At 45.4% G+C, this 24,574-nt stretch overlaps 1 pseudogene; it reads left to right on the top strand.

Moving 5' to 3' along the window:
• The first annotated feature begins 2,846 nt into the window (after window positions 1-2,846).
• On the top strand, window positions 2,847-2,930 carry LOC136582938 (small nucleolar RNA MBII-202; annotated as a pseudogene).
• The last annotated feature ends 21,644 nt before the right edge of the window (window positions 2,931-24,574 follow it).

Here is a 24,574-nt window from a genome sequence, read left to right as displayed (position 1 = left end):
GCAACAAATGATGGCTGGAAGAAATTGTCAAAAGTGAACAACACTAATCAGATATGACATCACCTGTGATCCCTGGAGGTAATTGTGCTGTAAGACTGGGTTCACAAGAGACGGATTTGCCATAGAAATTCCATGCGGAAATTCTGTGCGACAAGTCCGCCTGCGGCACCTAATCCCAGGATTAGCCAGCCATCTGTACGAGATTGTGCAAAAATCTCGTCCACATGGGGCAGCCAATCCGTTGCGGCAAAACCGGGCCGAACTGGAGATGCGGGGCAAAATTGACAGCCGCAGCATCTCAATTCTTTTTTTTTTTTTCCCCCACTGCAGCCTCACTCCTCTCTATGGGGAGAAAAAGCCGCAGCGGAATGCCAGCAGCCAGGGCAAAATGCCGCAGGCATTGGAGCTGCGGCTCTCCCACAGAAATCTTGCAGTTTTTCGGTGCGGCCAAACTGTGAGATTTGCAGACAGATGCAGACAGCAGAGGCCGGAGGAGGGGGACGCAGGTAAGTAATTGTGTTGTTTTTTTTAATGTATATAATGGGCAGCACTGCAAGGGGGCTAATAGGCATTCTTATTACCACAAAAGGGACACAAACGACATTATTACTATAACAACACCAGGAGGAGTATTATTAATAAATACGGGCCAGGGGCATTATTACTTATAGGGATTATTTGCCCATTTTTTTACTGTTGAAGTTTGCTCTGGACAAGTCATCCATAGTAGATAGATAGGGTCTACTGCTGTCCATCAGCTATTCATCCCGCCTGTTGTCCAGTGCAGCGGGCCAAATGTTGTCATAAGATGATGGGGAAGAAAGTGCGAACGCTGGCTTTATTTATTGAAATCAATGTGAGAGCCACACTGAGGCTTCACTTCCTGCTTCTCTTCTGCCAGTACTACCTCCCTGTGCTCTTATTACAGCATCCGGCCTGCTATACTGAGCAGAGGGCTGATGGACGGGGTTCCCTAGCGGCAGACCCCGTCCATCAACTGCTACTGATCTATACAGAGCATAGGCCATCAGTGAAAAAATGGGCAGACAAACCCTTTGAAAGGGGGCCGGGAGAGTCATTATTACTAAACGGACACCAGGAGGGGCATTATTACTGAGTGGTGGCATAACAGGGGGAACAAATTCTGTGTGGGGAGCATTAATATTGGCACTACTATGTGGGGATTACAATGAGCACAAAAAGGAGCTTAAATTACTAAGTGGCAGATATGGCATTATTACTGTCTGGAGCAACATGAATGGTGGCATTGTGTAGAGATATGGAAAGGTAAAATTAGAGTTAAAGTTGTCTGTCAAATTCTGCAGAGACAAATATGTGTGAAGGAGAAATCATGATTGTGGTCTGAGCGGGATGGAGAAGAAAAGGAAAAGTGAAACACCCCAATTAAAGGGGACATCACCAGTGATTAATGGAGCTAATATACTATAATCACTTACACAGCCTGTCGAGATCCATTATACTGGTGCTGTGAACTGGTATCTACCTCTCTATGGCCACAGTATGGGTGTAACATTGGTCCTTGTATACTTTTTTTCAGTAACACTTTAGGGGTATTATGTGGTCACAGTCTGTAGGTATTTTTTGGCTGTCATATATTGTTATTAGTTATATTAATCCTTGTAGTGGTTTTATTCAGTACCTCCGGTAGCTTAGAGGCGGGAGCTGTCACAATCCCAACCCCGGGGCTTTGCTCTACAGGGCCAGTGTGTTTTCACGGCCCTGCAGAATGAAGCCCAAACACCCAGGACATGAAAACAATAAGGGGTTAAGAGAAGCCAGCCGATGATGATCATTGATGTGGTGGAGGCCTAAAGGGTAGAAATAGGCGGCACCTTAATATATACCTGCAGCTCTAACATGTTCTGTGCTTCGTAGAAGATCTGCTGCAGTGAGCTATCCACGCCGCATAGATTTCTCCCCTCCTACAGTCAGCAGTGCTGCAGCTGGCGGTTTGCTGACGCCTGCCTACTTGTGTTCATCCCACTTGCTGCTAATTTGGCCCCAGCTACAATATGGGCCCACTTTATAGTTTTATTCCAGGGCCATTTTGTGTACCAAACCCACTCACACAGGGAGACATACAGATGACCAGTCAGCAATTTTATGCTTGTTGAAAGTCAAGGATCAGCGGACAAATGAGCTTTGACTTGTTTGTTGGCTGATGGTTGTACTTCTTACACTCCCCAATTGTGGGACAAGCCGTGTAAAAGTTCTTTACTTGGGAGGTGAGAGCTGTCACGTCTTGCTGCATGCTCAGCAGTTAACGATATAGATGGCCACTGGAGCCCTAGGCTTTATACACACACGGTGGGCTGCATACAGATATAGTATTGGGGGTCGTGAAAACACATATGGCTGCCTACTAAGGGATTTTCCTCTTAGGGAATAAGTCGTCATGGTCTCCAAGGTTTCAAAACATGATTATTGTGTAGAGATGTAGTAGAGCCAAGCGAGTTATCAATATTAAGGCTATGGTTACACGGCAGCATGGGTCACATGACCAAAGATCTTTGTGTAACCCTTCCACTTCAGTCTCTCATTAGTGCCAATGCGGTTGCAGCACATCTCACAAATTCTTGCCACCTGCAGCTCGCAAAACAATAGACACCAAGACTGGAACTTTTGTCGATCTGCGGCTCGCAGCAACTTTCCACCCGTGCCGCCACGTGGCCCTAGCCTTAATCGCACAACACGTTGGTGTGTTCAGTGAATTCAGCTCTGCTCCTTCAATGTATTTGTCTTCTCCGCAGTCGTAATCACTGGTTGCGAAGCAGATAATGGTCCTTATATTGTCCACAGTTGGTGTGCAGCTCCTGACAGCAGCGTGATGGCACATTGTCCCGAATCTCTGCTTTTTTGTGATGACTGCCTCCTTGAATCCTTTATTCTGATGGTTGTTGGAGTCAATCTTACACTTGTTTTCATCAGAGATCATCATTGATGCAACAAGTCTACAGAATCCCTGCAGACCAACGTACAGAGACAGCAAAGTGGTCATCTTCCACGCAAACCCACCGCTCCCAAGAGGTCTTCTGTCCCAGTCCGTTTGGTCATATTATACATAGGAAGATAATTTGCTGTGTGGTGCTCAGCCAATCAGAGCCAGCGTTTCCTGGAGGCGGGGAATTTCCAATCCCCAGCCAGAAGACTTGCCTGAAGACAAGTGTCGGGGATCGGGGAGAAGATGCAGTGGAGCTGACAGCGCTTCTTAGGTGATGTAAGTGTTTTTGTTTTCTGCAGCTAGGGCTTAGTTTAGGGCTCTTCCAATAGGATTTCCTACTGTAAAAGGTTCATCACACCGCACATTTTCATACGATGCAACAGAGAGGAAGGCTCCTTAGGAAAACATAGGCTGCAAAACATCACAAGTTGCGGGCATTTCGCGAAGCCCGCAAGGTTCTTGACTCGCAATGTCGCATGCTACAAAACATCAAAAATGCGAAGAAACCCAAAGGAAAGAGATCAGAGGTGGGCAGGAAATATAATGTCACTCGCAGTCACCAATAACATGGTGGATCAGCCATCTGCAGCCGGCGGCTCTCCTGCTGTTCTTTAACCGCAGTGTGATGGGAGTTACATATCACAGTCCACTTTATGTAGTAGTACAAGTACATTGTTAGGGTTTTATATCATTGAAGCTTAATTTATATAAAACCCTAACAATATACTTGTACTACTACATAAAGTGGTCTGTGATATGTAACTCCCATCACACTGCGGTTACAGAACAGCAGGAGAGCCGCCGGCTGCAGATGGCTGATCCACCATTGTGTAACGAAAGTTCTACAATTTGTTTACTAACTCATTGTGTCAGATCATCGTTTTGCTGTCAGTAAAGGGGAACATTCTTCTTTACATCCAGTTCGGAAGGGGTAACATCACTCCTTAGGTAGAGAGCACCAAAAAGGTGAGTGAGGAGATGCATAAGGCCATCCATGCTCCTCTGGGCAATATGTACATAAGGAAGATGGAACAATACCTCTGCAGCGTCACCTATTGGATGGCAGCATTCCTTCAAATCAATGCTTAACCCTTTATATAACTATATATTACGGGTCAAGCATTCATTTAAAAGAATGCTGCCATCCAATAGGTGGCGCTGCAGAGGTATTGTTTCATCTTTCTTCTTTACATCCAAAGACTAAAAGCATGTACAAACGTAATACTTTCCACAGCTGTGTATCCAGTCTACTCAATCCTCTGTGTCCTAAATGTCAGTATCAATCTATCTTCTGTGCTGACAGTTTGCTACAATGTATCATCTTGGGGTCCAGACTTGGATTGCAGAGGATTGTATAGACTGAATTTAACTGTAGCAAAGCCTCAACTGTAGGAAATGTTGCGTTTGCACGGGTTTCAGCCTCTGGTTTCCAATCATTTATACCAATAACGTAGTGCAATTTACTTAAAGGGGTTGTCCATGTGTAAACTATTGCTGTCCTATCCTTGAGCTAGGCCACCAGTAGTAGATTGATGGGGCTCCAACTGATCAGCTATTCAGCGGCCGATACTCACCTGCTCTCATATGACTTCTGCAGGAAGCAGACAGCTCTGTTCCCACTGCAGTGGGGAGGTTTGGTATTTAAGGCTATTCATTTCAATGGGAACTTAGCCTGCAATATGAGGCCGGGCCACTGCTGTGGAAACAGAGCTGTCTGCTTCTTGTAGAGATTAGCTAGTGTACAAGCATATCGTCCCAGCAAACAGCAGATTGGTGGGGGTCCGGGCAGCAGACCCCACTAATCTACTATTGATTGTCTATCTTAAGGACAGGTCATCAGTGGTTTACAACTGGACAACCCCTTTGTCTTCTCTTCTATTTCTACAGATTGAGGCCAGAAAAGAACAAATTTCATAAACAAAGAAGGCGCTGAAAGAAGCTGCGGGAAATGACCTGGAGAAGCTGGTGTAGTATGTAGGATGCCCTAATTGTCATCATAATAGGGTTACGATTGTGGTGTGCACCATGTAAATGAGCGTGCAGCTATTTCTAATGGAATTTTTCCTTCCAGATCCCCCTGTGTATTAATCCTTAGGATTCCGTATATCAGCTACCATTATGATCAGTTCATACGAGCTGTAATGACGACATGTGATGCTGGGAGGAAAATTCATCAAAACTGGTGCAGGTGAAAACTTTGACTGTGGGGATCCAACCACTGGGACCTCCACTGATCTCAAGAACTGGGGTCCTTATGGTCCCACCACAGCAGAGATCTTGCATGTCTACTACCAATTCATTTAAATGACAGCACTGGAGATTGCTCGGCATTTATACAATTTCAGCATTGTCATTGAATGAATAGAATGGTGCTGCACATGCGCAATCTCCTCTCCATTCATGTAGGGATTTTCAGAAACTCTATTTTCGGGCTGGGTGGGAGTCCAAGCGGTTGGACCACCACTGCAGTTATAAGGTTATTCCCTATCCAGGAGACGCGGGATAACTTTAGGTCTTGATACAATTCCTTTAAACGAAGGACTTAGATTCCTCCTTTCTACTGGAATCCATTACTGGGTTGGCCTCAAAGAACTGCAGTTGAGTTATTCCAAAAAGCGCTGTGTGGCAAACCACCCTCAGTGTAAGGCCAGACGTAGAATACGCATTTACTGCTGCTGAATTGTGTGCGGTAAATCTGCGGTGTGTCACAGTACAAGCAATGTAGATGGGACTTCACAAAATCTTGGCACTACTTAGTGCAGATTTTGCCACTGCGGAAAATCAGTGTCAGATCCGTAATGTACGGCTTTACCCTAACAGTCACTTGGAGAAATCTTTCTATGGATGCGGCACCTGATGACTTCCTTTCATCTTAGACTTCTGGAAAGCAAGAAGAAAGTTGTCGTGAGAATGGAAGAGCAGCTGCTGAACTTGGAGGTACAGGAGACTGACAGAGAAGACAAGAAACAGATGGCCTCGTCCTCCAAGCTGAACTATCTGGATCCCCGGATTTCTATGGCTTGGTGAGTTCTTTTACTTCTTGTGGAAAGTTTGCATATTTTTCATGTCTGCAATTCAATTACGTATTGCATGTGTTTATGATGAAGGCTATCGCTGGTCTCACACCTTAGACAGTAGTTGACCAAATGGTTGCCTGGGTGACAGCTATTCCTTCTGACACACACGTAGGAAGTGCTATGTTGAGATCCATCATGCCTGATCGCACTTACCCTTGTCAGGGTAGAGTTGGGACATCCCCGTACACATGAAATAGTAGTCTGGTCCTGCTAAAATTGATCTTCATATAATATGTATGGGAACATTTTAAAGGGAATCTGTCACCACCTAAAAGCACCATAAACTAAGTTCTACTACTCGTAGGGTAGGTTCCGAGGGGCCCAAGAATGATATAATTACCTAGCTCCCTGTTCCCCTGCTGTTCCCCATGGAAGTCGGCACCAGCGGACTCATCTCTACAGCTGTGTGTCCACTTCCATAGAGAGCAATATGTATTTCCTTGCACAGTCTGCAGACATGAGTCTACTTGTGCCACTTCCACATATGATGGCGCAGAAACAAGCCGGGTGAGTTTAAAAACGACACCCCCGGACTCCTCAGAACCTGCCCTGTAAGCTCTATAATTTAGTTTAGTTTGGTTGTCCGGCGCTCATAAGGATAACATAAAAACAGTCCGATAAATGGAAAACTTACTTAGATGGGAGCTCTCATGTCCTTGAGACCTCCCCAAATGGACTGCAGGCCAGGTAAGTTTATCCAAAACAATTGTCATCCAGAAAGGGGGATTTTAATTGACCAAATAGCAATAAATACAGGTAGGTAGACAAATCACTGGGTACAGGTAATAAAACAGACGATGCAACGTGGTTCAGGGCGGTATGTGCCCCTTTATCAAGCATACTAAAGAGGGTAACAGGACTTACTTTTATACTAGTTGGTATTTCCTTCATAGGGGAGTGGTGTACTGGCGCTGTTCTCGCGGTACGTCCCACATTGATGATGCCACGCATCATAACATGGTGACGCTGGCGTCCGTTACTGCTAGCCTTATATGAACGAGGTGTCTCCCCGAGCTCGCTCGCCTGGGTACTGTCGCGGCATGTAGTTGTGATGTAACTATTGATATCAGACATATGGAACATTATCCCGAGTGGGCGCTCTTAGATCACGTCACACTGCGCCATGGAATGATGCTGCGTTCCAGCGTGCATTCCACTGAACATTGACTGGCGTCCCTGGAGCGTCATGCACTCCAAACGGTGCGTTCCAGCGGGGTGTGTATATCTCTTAGCTATTTAGCCATCCTGAGAGTTAAAACTTGTACTGTTGTTGTTTGTACAGCATTGATAAGTAAAACAATATGTTTAATACCGGTATGGTCCATTCCTGGTCCAATAACTATAACATTGTTAAAATGCTGAGGATTTGTTTACTAACTCATTGTGTCAGATCATCGTTTTGCTGTCAGTAAAGGGGAACATTCTTCTTTACATCCAGTTCGGAAGGGGTAACATCACTCCTTAGGTAGAGAGCACCAAAAAGGTGAATGAGGAGATGCATAAGGCCATCCATCCTCTTCTGGGTAATATGTACATAAGGAAGATGGAACAATATCTCTGCAGCGTCAGCTACTGGATGGCAGCATTCCTTCAAATCAATGCTTAACCCTTTATATAACTATATATTACGGGTCAAGCATTCATTTAAAAGAATGCTGCCATCCAATAGGTGGCGCTGTAGAGGTATTGTTTCATCTTTCTTCTTTACATCCAAAGACTAAAAGCATGTACAAATGTAATACTTTCCACAGCTGTGTATCCAGTCTACTCAATCCTCTGTGTCCTAAATGTCAGTATCAATCTATCTTCTGTGCTGACAGTTTGCTACAATGTATCATCTTGGGGTCCAGACTTGGATTGCAGGGGATTGTATAGACTGAATTTAACTGTAGCAAAGCCTCAACTGTAGGAAATGTTGCGTTTGCACGGGTTTCAGCCTCTGGTTTCCAATCATTTATACCAATAACGTAGTGCAATTTACTTAAAGGGGTTGTCCATGTGTAAACTATTGCTGTCCTATCCTTGAGCTAGGCCACCAGTAGTAGATTGATGGGGCTCCAACTGATCAGCTATTCAGCGGCCGATGCTCACCTGCTCTCATATGACTTCTGCAGGAAGCAGACAGCTCTGTTCCCACTGCAGTGGGGAGGTTTGGTATTTAAGGCTATTCATTTCAATGGGAACTTAGCCTGCAATATGAGGCCGGGCCACTGCTGTGGAAACAGAGCTGTCTGCTTCTTGTAGAGATTAGCTAGTGTACAAGCATATCGTCCCAGCAAACAGCAGATTGGTGGGGGTCCGGGCAGCAGACCCCACTAATCTACTATTGATTGTCTATCTTAAGGACAGGTCATCAGTGGTTTACAACTGGACAACCCCTTTGTCTTCTCTTCTATTTCTACAGATTGAGGCCAGAAAAGAACAAATTTCATAAACAAAGAAGGCGCTGAAAGAAGCTGAGGGAAATGACCTGGAGAAGCTGGTGTAGTATGTAGGATGCCCTAATTGTCATCATAATAGGGTTACGATTGTGGTGTGCACCATGTAAATGAGCGTGCAGCTATTTCTAATGGAATTTTTCCTTCCAGATCCCCCTGTGTATTAATCCTTAGGATTCCGTATATCAGCTACCATTATGATCAGTTCATATGAGCTGTAATGACGACGTGATGCTGGGAGGAAAATTCATCAAAACTGGTGCAGGTGAAAACTTTGACTGTGGGGATCCAACCACTGGGACCTCCACTGATCTCAAGAACTGGGGTCCTTATGGTCCCACCACAGCAGAGATCTTGCATGTCTACTACCAATTCATTTAAATGACAGCACTGGAGATTGCTCGGCGTTTATACAATTTCAGCATTGTCATTGAATGAATAGAATGGTGCTGCACATGCGCAATCTCCTCTCCATTCATGTAGGGATTTTCAGAAACTCTATTTTCGGGCTGGGTGGGAGTCCAAGCGGTTGGACCACCACTGCAGTTATAAGGTTATTCCCTATCCAGGAGACGCGGGATAACTTTAGGTCTTGATACAATTCCTTTAAACGAAGGACTTAGATTCCTCCTTTCTACTGGAATCCATTACTGGGTTGGCCTCAAAGAACTGCAGTTGAGTTATTCCAAAAAGCGCTGTGTGGCAAACCACCCTCAGCGTAAGGCCAGACGTAGAATACGCATTTACTGCTGCTGAATTGTGTGCGGTAAATCTGCGGTGTGTCACAGTACAAGCAATGTAGATGGGACTTCACAAAATCTTGGCACTACTTAGTGCAGATTTTGCCACTGCGGAAAATCAGTGTCAGATCCGTAATGTACGGCTTTACCCTAACAGTCACTTGGAGAAATCTTTCTATGGATGCGGCACCTGATGACTTCCTTTCATCTTAGACTTCTGGAAAGCAAGAAGAAAGTTGTCGTGAGAATGGAAGAGCAGCTGCTGAACTTGGAGGTACAGGAGACTGACAGAGAAGACAAGAAACAGATGGCCTCGTCCTCCAAGCTGAACTATCTGGATCCCCGGATTTCTATGGCTTGGTGAGTTCTTTTATTTCTTGTGGAAAGTTTGCATATTTTTCATGTCTGCAATTCAATTACGTATTGCATGTGTTTATGATGAAGGCTATCGCTGGTCTCACACCTTAGACAGTAGTTGACCAAATGGTTGCCTGGGTGACAGCTATTCCTTCTGACACACACGTAGGAAGTGCTATGTTGAGATCCATCATGCCTGATCGCACTTACCCTTGTCAGGGTAGAGTTGGGACATCCCCGTACACATGAAATAGTAGTCTGGTCCTGCTAAAATTGATCTTCATATAATATGTATGGGAACATTTTAAAGGGAATCTGTCACCACCTAAAAGCACCATAAACTAAGTTCTACTACTCGTAGGGTAGGTTCCGAGGGGCCCAAGAATGATATAATTACCTAGCTCCCTGTTCCCCTGCTGTTCCCCATGGAAGTCGGCACCAGCGGACTCATCTCTACAGCTGTGTGTCCACTTCCATAGAGAGCAATATGTATTTCCTTGCACAGTCTGCAGACATGAGTCTACTTGTGCCACTTCCACATATGATGGCGCAGAAACAAGCCGGGTGAGTTTAAAAACGACACTCCCGGACTCCTCAGAACCTGCCCTGTAAGCTCTATAATTTAGTTTAGTTTGGTTGTCCGGCGCTCATAAGGATAACATAAAAACGGTCCGATAAATGGAAAACTTACTTAGATGGGAGCTCTCATGTCCTTGAGACCTCCCCAAATGGACTGCAGGCCAGGTAAGTTTATCCAAAACAATTGTCATCCAGAAAGGGGGATTTTAATTGACCAAATAGCAATAAATACAGGTAGGTAGACAAATCACTGGGTACAGGTAATAAAACAGACGATGCAACGTGGTTCAGGGCGGTATGTGCCCCTTTATCAAGCATACTAAAGAGGGTAACAGGACTTACTTTTATACTAGTTGGTATTTCCTTCATAGGGGAGTGGTGTACTGGCGCTGTTCTCGCGGTACGTCCCACATTGATGATGCCACGCATCATAACATGGTGACGCTGGCGTCCGTTACTGCTAGCCTTATATGAACGAGGTGTCTCCCCGAGCTCGCTCGCCTGGGTGCTGTCGCTGCATGTAGTTGTGATGTAACTATTGATATCAGACATATGGAACATTATCCCGAGTGGGCGCTCTTAGTTCACGTCACACGGCGCCTTAGAATGATGCTGCGTTCCAGCGTGCATTCCACTGAACATTGAGTGGCGTCCCTGGAGCGTCATGAACTCTAAACGGTGCGTTCCAGCGGGGTGTGTATATCTCTTAGCTATTTAGCCATCCTGAGAGTTAAAACTTGTACTGTTGTTGTTTGTACAGCATTGATAAGTAAAACAATATGTTTAATACCGGTATGGTCCATTCCTGGTCCAATAACTATAACATTGTTAAAATGCTGAGGATTTGGGAAACATTAACCTTTTCCCGCTATAGTATGTACAGTTACGTTCTGCGGGGTCGGGGTATGTATGAAGAGAGATCGCACGGCTATCTCTTTTAATACATCTCAGATGCAGGCTGCTTATCACACCCGACACTCGGCGGCAAGAGTTGCAATCGGCTAGGTGGCCGATCCCGGCTGTTACCCATTTAAATGCCACTGTCAATTCTTACAAAGGCATTTAAATCCGCCGAATGATCGCAGGGAGTCGTGCGGGTGTCATGGCAGCCCGGGGCCTTCTGAAAGGCCCGGTAACTGTCTTGGCAGTATGCCTGTCAAGCTATCCCCATGGGGGGGCTTGATAGACTGCCTGCCCAATCGCAGTATGATGTAATGCTATTACATTACATCATACTGCAGGAGCGATGGAAACATCACATGTTGTGGTTCTCTGTGGGGACTATAAAAAAAGCAAAAATAACAATAAAGTTTTACTAATTTTTTAAAAACAAGTAATATAAGTTTTAAAAAAAACACCTTCTGCCATATTTTCAATAAAAGAATCTAAATAATGAAATAAAACTACATATTTGGTATCGCTGTGTTCGTAAAAGTGTGATTTATCAAAGTAACGCATTATTTACCCCGCATGGTTAACGTCGTCCAAGAAAAAGAAAAAAAAGAAAGTAAGCGAGAAATGTACTTTTTTGGACACCCTGTCTCCAAGAAAAAATGCAATAAAAAGCGACTAAAAGGTCGTATCTGTTCCCAAGTGGTACCAACGTAAACTACAGGAAGTAGCAAAAAATGAGCCCTCGCACAACTATGTCGACGGAAAAATAAAAAAGTTATCGCACTCAGAAGAAAATAATATCAAAAAATGAAATGTCTTTGAATAAAAATACAAGTAGTACAGCAAAAAAAACCATACAAGTTTGGTATCATAGTAATCGTACTGAGCCATAGAATAAAGGTATCGTCTCATTTTGTTGCAGTTTTTGCGCCGTAGAAACAGGACACACCCAAGGATTTTTTTTTACGTTTTTCAGTTCATTATTTGGTACATTAAATAGTACCAATAAAAAATGCACCTCACCCCGTAAAAAACAAGCCCTCATACAGCTATGTCAATGGATTCAAAAAGGAGTTAATATTTTTTAAAAGGGATGATAAAACGAAAATAGGGGGAAACAAAGGCCGCGTCATTAAGGGGTAAATATGAATAGTTGTAACATACAGAACCATTGAATATAAAAACTACACATAACTAATTACATATATTATTAGATAGGTACATATTATTGGGATTTATAACCTAACCAAAAAACCTAATTAATAGACTGATATAGAAGGATCACAAAATGACGCATGGCTAATAAAAATACATTTTAAAAAATGGACAATTTAGAATTCAGTAAAAAGTCAATATAAATGCAAAAAAGAATACTCAAATTTTTTTCCAGTAGTTTATTGAAACCATTTGTCGCCAGGCAGTCCAACCCAAATATCCCAAACCTTTCTTTCTCATCTGTATCATTGGGGGATACAGCAAAGACCTTGGGCATAGCTTCTGCCAGTAGGGGGGGACACTAAGCATAAAAAGTATTAACTCCTCCCACTAGCTACATCCCTCCTGCAGGCATAAGCTAGCTCAGTTTTATGGGCCTACTGAAACTTCTGCAGCCGCGGCAGGCTGGTTAGCTGTCGTGGCAGGTCTGTGGGCCTCATGAGTGGCGCCCCCACTCTGGTGTAAGGGGTGGCCGGTTACTAAATTAAAATAAATAAATAAATAAAAAAGGGGCTCCTAGTTGGGCCTTCTGTGCAGTAGCCGTTTTGCTGCTACTGCGTGGTCTGTGTTCCATCAGCGGTCATTTTTCGCCGCCGTTCCAGCATGCCTTAATCGCTTGCCTTTACCGCCACCTCGCACCCTGGGTTGCACGAGACGGAAATTTCATTTGACAGTCAGCCGCCAGGTTCTATAGCCGTGGGCCGACATGTTTCTATGGCTGCGGTCCATTTTGTTTATATTGCCGCTGCAATGTGCCCTATTTATTAAGCGGCATGTAGGCGTAGCGCCAAGCAGCCTGTGAGGTATGCCGCTGTGTGGCGCAACGTGCGTTATTTTGCTACTGTTTGGCATTCCATACTGTGTGCCTGATGTGTTTTGCCACCATGTGACTTATCTATAGGTTTTGCTGCGCAGCTTGATATTCGGTCGTGCGTGTCTCCTGTATAATGCCGCCTGCGGTCTTTTTTGCTGTCAATGGCGGAGACCAGGAGGCAGCCTGTGTGTGTTCCAAAGTCGCCAGTGTTGGGCAATGCTCTGAGGTAGCTTCTCCTCCCCCACCCCAAACACTATGGCCCCCTACTACTACGCCATAGTCACGTTTCCTCCGTGCCCAATCCAACCTCAGCGTGATTCTGGGCTTGCTGTCGCCTGTAGTTCCTCCCATACCTGCAGTTCCCTGCAGCTAGCCGCACCGCAGATGTTGGATTCCAGTATAACACATGTACAGGGAGGGCCAGAGCCACGGTCCAAGTACGCTCTCGCTACAATACGAGATTTACATCCAAACGGAGAATATCTTGTGTCACGGACAACAGTGCTAGAACTGGTTGTCAGCTTAACTCCAGGCTTGCTGAGACCTGTGGTACCTTCCATACGGACAGAGTACTGGCACAGGGAGTCTTGGGACACATCGCTCCTCGTGTCTGCTCCACACCAGGGTGAGCCTTGCCTGTCAGTAGCTTCCCTGTTGTCCCTCCTGCAGTTGCCTGCAGGCAGACGTACCGCAGTGTCCGAGCTCAGGATGACACGCGGACAGCGGCCGGCGAGCGCCACTTACTAAGTACGCTGTCTACAGTACAAGATTACATCCAGCAGAGATTATCTCGTCTTCTGAACAAGAACGTTCAAACTATTTGCCGGCATTACTCCGGCCTTGTTGAGACCTGTGGTAACTTCCTTATGGATGGACACATAGTTTCCCTCGTCTGCTCCAGACTGGGTTGAGCATTACCTGTCGGTAGCTCCCGTTGCCCCTCCTGCAGCTCCCTGCAGGCAGCCCTGACGCAGTGTCAGAGTCGCCTTGGCTTTCGTCTGGCCCTCTTGTCAGTTCAAGTCGTGCCCTTCGTGGGCGCCTCACACTGACTCCGCTCCGCGGCGGTACAGGATCACCATGTCAGGCACATTCTAGCCGTGTTCCGGCACATGTTACTCGGACAGCAGGTGCCTCGTCTGAAACTCTGCATTGAGAGCTTTCTCCCGGTGGGGGGTTGGGACCGCTACTCCGGCTCCTTTATGCTCAGTCTCTGAGCTTGCTGGATGCTTAGGCTTCAGTTAACGCTGGTCGCGGTGAAGAAGCTGGTTATGCTTCTTGACACCTGCGGCTTCTTTTATTTTCCCATCCCCTTGGGTACTGCTCTAGAACATCCCAAAGTCTTTGCTGTGTCCCCCAATGATACAGATGAGAAAACAAGATTTTTGTAAGAACTTCTCATAAAATCTCTTTCTCGTCTTGTTCATTGGGGGACACAGCACCCACCCAGTCTGGTATTAGAACGGTAACGTATGCTTCTCTTGGTTGGAGTGTTCTCAGTTCGGTCGCACTTGGTGTTAGATTGATTATTGTTATTTATTATCTATTATCATATCCTACTGGCCGCTCCTACTGCTTGCATACAAGCTGAGCTAGCATGATGCTTGGAGGGGGTTATAGCTCGTGGGAGGAGTTAACACTTTTTATGCTTAGAGTCGCCTCCTAGTGGCAGAAGCTATACCCAAGGTCATGCTGTATCCCCCAAAGAAAAAGACAAAAAAGAGATTTTATGATAAGTTCTTACAAAAATCTTGGTTTTTTTTTTTTTTGTTTTTTTTTTTAAACCTTGAGAAATTACCATATGCTCGAATAATCAAGTTCCCACCAGGCGTCAGTGCTGACACTTATGTTCCTTATGCTTGGTTTCTCTGTGCGACAGCAGAGTGCCAACCACAACTACATTTACCCTTATAATATCCAGGTGGATACAGAATTACATGTCTAGTGTTAATAAGTTCCCCACTAGGGAATTATTTTGTACATTGGTTGCTTAGTACCGTCCAACCAACTGGTTTTGCCAATCCTAGATGGTTGGAGTCCTTTTACTTCGGCCAAATTTTTGACCAGATGTAACAAGTTCTGATCCCGAAGCAGGTTGATCGGCATTTGTATACTTTTGTTTTACACATGCCGAATATCTCTGTTAGGCCTTAGTCACACGGGCGTTTTTTACCGCGATTTGCGGATCGCATGACGGATGCACATCCGCAAATCACGTGACCGGGGCCGAAAAATCACCCAAAAAAACTGCTCCTAGCCGCGTTTCAATAGAAACGGGCCGGAGCTGTCCAGCGCATTGAATTCAACGGAGCCGGCAATACAGCCGGCTCCATTGAAAGCAATGCGCTGCGGGCGATCGCGGGATGAATTGTCGGAAAGGGCTTAAATATATAAGCCCTTCCCTGCAATTCATCCAGAAATGTGTAAAAATAAAAAAAATATATATACTCACCTTGTCCCGGCAGACGGAGTTCAGCGCGGCCGGCCTGCAGTGGGTGTGAGTGGGTGTGAGTGAGAGCTGCCTCTGATTGGCTCAGCGCTGAGCCAATCAGGGGCAGCTCTCACTCACACCCACTGCAGGCCGACCGCGCTGAACTCCGTCTGCCAGGACAAGGTGAGTATATTTTTTTTTTTTTAGAAGTTGGAATGAGTCTTGTGTGACGCAGACAGCAGAGGCCGAGAGATGGGAGAAGAGACGCACGTCAGTATGTGTTTTTTTTTTTTCCAAATGCATATAACAGATAGCACTGCAAGGGGGTCTAATGGGCATTATAACTGTAAGAGGGGCACGAGGGGCATTCTTACTAAATAGGGAGGAGGCTCCTTCTGTATCCTGAATGGCCCCTGTGATGAGATCATGGGGTACCGTTCGGTAACCAGGATAGCTTTGGGCCTTGTGAAGGTCTCCCAGGATTGCTATGGATTTCTTCCTTTCAAAGTCCTGCATGTGGCAAGGCTTAATAGGAAGACATTAAAGGGATTGTCCAACTTAAGCATGTTAGAAAAGAGCAAACAACCCGAACCACTTAAGCTTTTCTGACTAATAATTACACCAATCTTTACCCAGTACCCAATATGAACCAAAAATATACTGTACAGACATTAAATGCTGCATAGACCAAATGCATTCAGGAAAGTGGGGTTCAGTTACTTTCTCTAATGAGGATGTGGGACACATGGGTGGAGAGGGTGCATGAGAAATATGGAGGCAGCCACCGCTTTAAATATATCAAAAAACAGATTTACTCTGCACTTCCTACCAACAAATTGAACGCGCAGGTTCATATATGCCGTGGCTGCGACAATACAAGCAGCTGCAGCACTACTGCAAGTAATTAATATCTGAATTTAAATGACATTATTGTTATATCTATTGACACATAAACTCATGAGGTTCTTAGCACACATTTTGATCAAAACATGTGAGCCCATCTGCCACGACAAGGCGACCTCTTGTAGATGGGACCTACACTACACTAACCTCTCTTTGGGCCTATTGGGCTAACCCCTTCAAGTTCTCACTGTGGCAGGGAGAGGAAAACACATTACAATATTGATATTTTTGGTAACTTATGATCTAACTGATGCTTGGGGTCTAAGTTGAAATCCATTTTTCCATCAGTGTAGATGTCTGATGGCTTGTTTTTTACAGGACGATTTTTATTTTTCAATTAGTGGACCATAAAATGTATTGAAAAACTTCCTGCAGATTTTTAAGTGAAGTTAAATGGAAAAAAAGCAATGACACTATTTTTGTCTGTTTTTTACAATGTACACATTGCATCAAAAATGAGATGATGACTTTATTCTGTGGGTCGGTATGATTGTGATACTAAATTTAAATAGATTTTTGTTGGGCGACATTTAAAAAATGAAATAGTTTTTTAAAAATAATTTTGAGTTTTTTTATTTTTCTATTGCTGCAGCTGTGTGGAGGCTTGTTTATTGTCATTGACCGACGGTTTCTATTTCTACTATTTTGGAGTATGAACGACTTTTTGACTGCTTTTTATAATTTTTTTTAGTAAATATATATATTTTTTTTTATTAAAAAATACTTTTTCACTTATTTTTAAATCTTTTTTTTAGGCCGCTCAGGAGACTTGAACTTGTGATCATTGGATCACTTAAAAAAAAAAAAAATCCGGCCTCCTCCACCCCTTAATAGCCGGCCATCACTCACCTCATTTCCCCATCGCTCATTACAATACTGTGATGGACGGGAGGAAATGCAATTACCAGTAAATGTGAAATAATCATAGACATGTGCTACGATGTCACTAAGAAAAAAAAAAAATCCGGCCTCCTTCCACCCCTTAATAGCCGGCCATCGCACACCAATGTGTTTCCCCCTCACCCGTGGCAGCACCATCAGCTGCTGCTGTCATTGGTTGGGGGAAATCCATCTACTGGTAAAAAAACAAAAGCAATTTTTTTAAGGTGTTTAGTATAATGCACATGCCTATGATTCTACAGGGCGCAGATGTTGTGGCGCCTGTACTTACCGCCAGCTGGGTGGTACTGCTGGCACACTCCTAAGGGGTCCCTCGGCGTCCTTCCTCTTGATGTTCTCACGGGGGCTCAGGAGGGCCGCTCGCTCTGGTGGTGGTAGAGCCGGTGTCTAAGAGGGTCTTCAAGGTGGAGAATGAAAACCCTCTGAACATGGCCTGTTCTTTAGATGACGGATGGAAGTCCTTGGCCTCTGCTGCTTCCACGGCGTCCAGATGGAATGGCTCTAGATGTTCAATTTCTGTTGATTTACTTACCTCAGGGATGTGCGGTGGGGGCACCCTCAGGGATTCCACAGAGATCCAGTCGATTTGCTGGAAGAAGCGGTGCTTTCGGATGTCTCCGTTGACTCCGAGACGCTTTGCTGGGTTTTTCTTAAGGAGCTGAAATAAGAAATGTAGTTGTGATTACTGACTATAATTACAAGAATCTGACTAGAAAAGACAATAAAAGCATCACAAATTATTCCAACACCATTAGCAAAAAGAATAAATAAAAGTGACCTGCTCACCTGTAAGATGATGTTCTTCGCTCCGGAGGTGGACTCATTGAAGAGTTTGTGATGATACTTACGCTCACCGGTAATCATCTGATTCATGATGACTCCAAATGAAAACCAATCGACGGCGGCGTTATATTCCTCTCTGGCGTCCATCTGCCATAAACAGAAAACAGTTAGTAAGCTGGTAAATACGTTCTACATCATCTGCTGTCTCCACGATCCACAACCCAAGAACATGATTACATTTATGTAAAAAAAATGGTAGGAAGAGTCTATTCCTCTCACCTCAGGAGCAACATAGTCTTCGGTTCCAGCATAATCGTTGGCCGTTCGGTCTCCATACATGTTCTCTAAGGCCAGACCGAAATCGGTGATCTTCACGTGGCCCGTCTCAGCCACCAGGATGTTCTCGGGCTTCAGATCTCTGTGGATGATCCCCATGGTGTGGAGGTGCTGGATGCCGCACACCATCTCCGCAGCGTAGAATCTGGTGCTGTTGACATCAAGCCGTCCCTTCACCTGCAGGAGTTGGTCCAGGTCCCCGCAGCTCAGGTACTCCAATCCAAGCAGAACGTGTGTCTGTAATGTAGAAGAGATATGTAAGAGGTTGGTTAATAGGAAGATATACTACAATGTCCACATCTACGGGGCACATAGCGGTGGAGTTTGGAGATGTGTGATAATAACTATACCTTGGTCTGAAATGCAAATTCTGCATGGACGAGGAAGGGACTCCCAGACGTCAGCTGCAACACGCGGTGCTCCACCATCACATCCGCCAGCTCCACTTCCGCTAGCAGGGCTCTCTTCTTGATGACCTTTACAGCAAACTGCTGGCACGTAACGGTGTCTTCTGCCAGCACGACTTCCCCGTAGGCTCCCCGGCCGAGCACATGGTGGAATCGTAGTCTCTTTCGGATGGTCTTAGAGGTGGTGCTTCCTGATCTTGTTGTCCGAACACCACTGGGTCCTCCTAACAGGGGGCAGAATAGTAGAAGTGATGATGTACCATGCGCTGCACATTATTCACACTGACCGGAATAATGCACATGTGTAATGTATATGTGGTGTAGATAGTTTTGAATATATATAGAAGCAACAACTGTTACCTTAAGGGCGGCTTCACACGACCGTATGTACAAAAACGAACACCCCAGTACAACATATTTTTGCATGAAGAAGATTGTTGAGGTTGATTTACACGTGTGTCTGCGCACAGTACTGTACTTATTGCGCACGTGGTGCCAGTTTACATGCGTTCCTTACACCCTCTTCCATGGATTAACCAGCTATTTAGCCTAATGAGATCCAAATGTGTTCTTTTTGTTACGTTTTGCACTGTGTTTCACGCATCGTCTAGAGTCTTTGCACATCACCTGTGGAATTCTATGGGGACCTTTGGTGCAACAAAGATAGAGAGGGGCCTCATTTTTTGTGCAGTTTTATGTCCAGCAAGATGGCGCACCACCGCACTACCACCGAGCTGTGAGAGACAATCTCCATGGCGCTCTGCCAGGATGCTGGGTAGGATGGAGAGGTGCTGTTGAATTCCTTCCCCATTCCCGTGATGTAACACCCCTCGATGTTAATCTGTGGGAAACCCTAAAGTATGTGATATATCATAGAAAACCCGCTACACTGGCTGCACTCTGGGGAGAAATTGTGACGTCATGCAGATCAATCCCTGCGGAAACTGTAACCAATGTCGTTCATGCAGAACTTCACCGAATCAGAAGTGTCTGGATGTTAATGGTGGACCATGAAAGGAAAGACAAAAACTGGTAGCGACACAAACTGCCAAAACACTGATATTAGACTAGAGAGAATTAGTCCAAACTTCTCTTTTATTGGTGACCGCCCAGCATACAGAACGCGTTTTGGGGTAAATGACCCCTTCCTCAGTTTAGCTGGGGGCGCACTAACAATTCCATGAATAGGTCCACAAGTGGGAGAGTTATAATTGCATAAAAGGAAAGGAGAAGAAGAAGACAAAACAGAATAATATTCAGATACACGATATTGAGTACATAAAATATTGTCTATGAGAGCAAGACATAATAATAATAATCTTTATTTGTATAGCGCCAACATATTCCGCAGCGCTTACATAGACAAGGGGAATACAGAAAGACAAAAGTACAAAAATTACAGAACCACGGTTACATAGTAATCAGTTGATGGAAACAATAGGGGTGAGGGTCCTGCTCCAACGAGCTTACATACTACAGATAATGGGGTGATACAGAAGGTAAAGGGCAGGAGATGTGCACCGTATGGCGGAGATGTACACGGTATGGCGAGGTGGAGAGTGAGGGATTCTATACACAGACAATGGTCAGACATTTGGCCGTGTAACGGCAGAATCGGTATGACTGCAGGAACGGTTTATGATGGCTAGCAGGGATTGCAGTCAGTAGGTCAGGGAGCATGTTATCAGGCGGAGTACAGAGGGGTTTGTTTAGGGTATGCGGTATGCCTTCCTGAAGAGGTGCGTTTTTAGAGCACGCCTGAAATTCTGCGAGTCCTGGATTGCCCGGGTAGCCTTTGGTAGTGCGTTCCAGAGGACAGCGGGAATGAGAAGTTCAAATTAAAGGGGTTGTCCCGCGCCGAAACGGGTTTTTTTTTTTTCAACAGCCCCCCCATTCGGCGCGAGACAACCCCGATGCAGGGGTTAAACAAGAACACTGCACAGCGCTTACCTGAATCCCCGCGCTCCGGTGACTTCTTACTTACCTGCTGAAGATGGCCGCCGGGATCTTCTCCCTCGGTGGACCGCAGGGCTTCTGTGCGGTCCATTGCCGATTCCAGCCTCCTGATTGGCTGGAATCGGCACGTGACAGGGCGGAGCTACCAGGAGCCGGTCTCCGGCCCCATTGAGAAAAGAAGAAGACCCGGACTGCGCAAGCGCGTCTAATCTAGCGATTAGACGCTGAAAATTAGACGGCTCCATGGAAACGAGGACGCTAGCAACGGAACAGGTAAGTGAAAAATTTCTGATAACTTCTGTATGGCTCATAATTAATGCACAATGTACATTACAAAGTGCATTAATATGGCCATACAGAAGTGTATAGACCCACTTTGTTTCGCGGGACAACCCCTTTAAGGGGGCGCTCAGTCTGGTCGTTAGCAGAGGGGATAGCCCGAGCTGGGTGATGGATTGAGATGAGAGAGGCAATATAGGGGGGCGCTGCGCTGTGGAGGGCTTTGTGGATGAGGGTAGCGAGTTTAAATTGTATTCTGTATTTAACGAGCAGCCAGTGCATAATAATTCTATGTACATAGTAGATGATGCAGGAATATAACACACAGCGGTGTTGTGCACATTATGTTCTGCCATAGAGGGATATATGAGGTGTGACCGCTGCCGGGACACATGCTTGTAGGCACCTGAAGGGAGCGGCACTTTGTCTGGATTGCACTTCCATGAAAACCCCATCACCAAAATCCACATTAAACCGCGTATCATCAGTGCGGATCTAAAGCCGACTTCACCCCTTCGATTGAAAAGGTGAAATCTGCATCAGATCTGCATAAAAAACTGCAGAATTTGATGTGGTTTTTAATGCAAATTTTGGTGCAGATTTCCCACTACAGAAACTCTGCACCATTTCCATGATGTGTGACTGAACCCTAAAACACATTTTAACCTCCAAAGGTTCTCCGCTGTAAAGCATATCCCGGTGTAAACGTCCTACAGACCGGCGGCCAATAACATCACAGCTCCTTATTGTTCTAGAACTTCTTAGAGACTTTCCTTCCCGTTTATAAACAGATTACAGTTACAAATGTCAGGGGTCATTCACACAGCGTATTCAGCTTCAGTCCGTGAATAACACAGCATTTTCACAGTTTAGGTAAGCTGTCCAGACAACGCGATATAGGCAGTACAATCCCACTCTGGGACCCTGTATCCCACTTTTTCCCGGGACCCCAGCGGGACAGCCTTTTTCAATTTTTCGGGACGTCTGGTCACCATTACAGTGATTACCAGCCGGGTTGCCGCAGCTTCCCAGCTGGTAATTACTTTGCTGTGCCGCTGCTGGATTCCACTGACTGTAGTGTGTGCTTCCAGGATCTTATGTCCCCATCTCCCCTGACCTCTTCTTCTTAGTTCCGCAGGAGAAGAGGAGAGGGGAGGAGGTGCTGCTGCGGGCACTGAGAAGAGGAGCAGTGGCTTTCTTAAGACCAGGAGAAGGTAAGTATATGGGGCGGCTCTATTACTACTGGGGATACTGTATGGGGTCATGAGCTTCATCGCTCATCATTTATGTAGCAATAAAGATCAGCGATGATCGGCTGGATGACGTGATGGGGGTTAGGGTCGCAGATTCACGCAATACTTCCGCTGTGCTAGCGTGACGGCAAATAGAGCATGCCACGTTTTCTTTCACACTGCGAAATTCCGCGGTGGAATTCCGCATCGTGAACATTGAGCTATTAGGTTCAATAGAACCTAATAGCTCTGGGGTAATACCGCGGATTTCCGCCGCATAAAACGCGGCAGAAATTCGGGCGTGGGCATTATCCCTTAATCGTAGCTTCAGGATGTCCAAAGTGCGTCAGCTGTTCTCTGGTGTGCGTACATCTGCTGGGCCGTCATATTAATGGGTTTAAAACTAGGCATTTCATCTGTTCCTTGCACGCTGGTCATGTGACTTTAGTTACTATAAAAGCCTGCTTATGGTGGTGGATAATATTTTTTCTGAAGGAGGCAAATGTAAGCCTGGTTCTGGGACTGTGGCTATATAGTAAGTTTGGTGCTGGCAATGTCTAGGTCAGTGGTTCCCAAACTTTTTTAGCCATGGAGCCCTTTTTGAATGAAAAATTTCTCGTGGAGCCCCAAGGTGTGGTCTGGGGAGGGGTTGGGGGCGGGGCTTATTACAACATATGATTTTTACCTCCATCATTAGAAAAAGTACATTATAAAAGGCGGTTTAAAAAAACAACTAGGGAGGAACGCTGGAGTGCTGGAAGGGCTATTGATATACATTATATTTAAAATTAATATGCTGCAGAATTAACTCCCCCACCGCATGTCAATATCCACACGGGTTTTGTGCTCATTTTTTCCACAGTGTGTGGATGAGATTTTTAAAATGTCATCCACTTTGCTGCTACTGTAAATTCTGCAGCAAATCCGCCCCGTGTAGTAATAGTGACTCCTTATATTGGTGGTCCCAGTAGTACTGGTAGCAGCATGCCCTATATTGACCCAGTAGTAATAGCTTCCCCCATATTGGCCACAGTAGTAATAGTATCCCCTAATGCAGACCCAGTAGTAATAATGTCCCCTATTGCGGCCCCAGTACTAATAGGCTGCCCCATTGCGGAACCAATTGTAATAGTGATCCCCTATATTAGTGGACCCAGTAATAATAGCAATCCCTATACTGGCCCCAGTAGTAATAGCATCCCTTATATTGGCCACAGTGGTAATAGTGACCCCCATTGTGGCCCCAGTAGTAATAGGCACCCTCAATGCGGACCCAGTAGTAATAGTGTCCCCTATATTGGCCCTAGTACTAATAGTGTCTCCTATATTGGCCCCAGTAGTAATAGTGACCCCCACTGCGGCCCCCATAGTGATAGGCTCCCACAATGCAGTCTCAGTAGTAATAGTGCCCACCTGTTGCAGCCCCAGTAGTAATAACATCTCCTATATTGGCCCCAGTAGTAATAATGACTCCCATTGCCACCCCAGTAGTAATATCATCCCCTTTTTTGGCCCCAGTAGTAATAGTGTCCCCTATATTGGCTCCAATAGTAATACCGTCCCTTATATTGGCCCCAGTAGTAATAATGACCTATGTTTTGGCCCCTGTAGTGATAGGTTTCCCCATTGCCATCCCAGTAGTAATAGGCTCCCCCATTGCGGCCCCAGTAGTGATAGCACCCCACATTGTCACCACAGTAGTAATAGAGTCCCCAATTGCCATCCGAATTGTTATAGGGTCCCCTATTGCGGCCCTAGTAGTAATAGGGTTCCTCATTTCCGCTATGCTCTTTAGATGCAGGGATATGTTTAGCAGTGTAGATTACAATAGGAGTGATTGGGACAGCCATGGGCCCCCTTCCCTTGGAGTCTCGGGTCGCCCCTATTGTAATCCGCCATTGATCCCAGCTCTAATTACCCCTGTAGCGGTGTCTCGACAGCCTGTACTAAGGAAATCAGCATGCAGGACCTGTGGTCGGCATAGCAACACGGATCACATGACCGGAGACGGCTCATTGATACGTGTTGCTACGCCGACTTCAGGTCCTGCATGCTGATTTACTCTGTACAGTCTACCCAGACACTGCTCCAGGGGTGAGTATAGCGGGGACCTAGACCCTCCATCGGAGCTGCTAAGAAGCTCTTGGGGCTCTGCGGAGCACACTTTGGGAAACCCTGGTCTAGGTAATAATCTTGGTTCTTGTATGGTATTTATTTAGTAAGCTTACTTCTGTTATTGTATCTATGTAGTAAGCTCGGTTCTGGTACTGTGTC

The sequence above is a fragment of the Eleutherodactylus coqui genome, chromosome 11 (genome assembly GCF_035609145.1).
Source record: "Eleutherodactylus coqui strain aEleCoq1 chromosome 11, aEleCoq1.hap1, whole genome shotgun sequence".
NCBI lineage: Eukaryota > Metazoa > Chordata > Amphibia > Anura > Eleutherodactylidae > Eleutherodactylus > Eleutherodactylus coqui.
The sequence above is the reverse complement of the archived record's forward strand: the minus strand, read 5'-3'. Positions and strand labels throughout refer to the sequence as shown.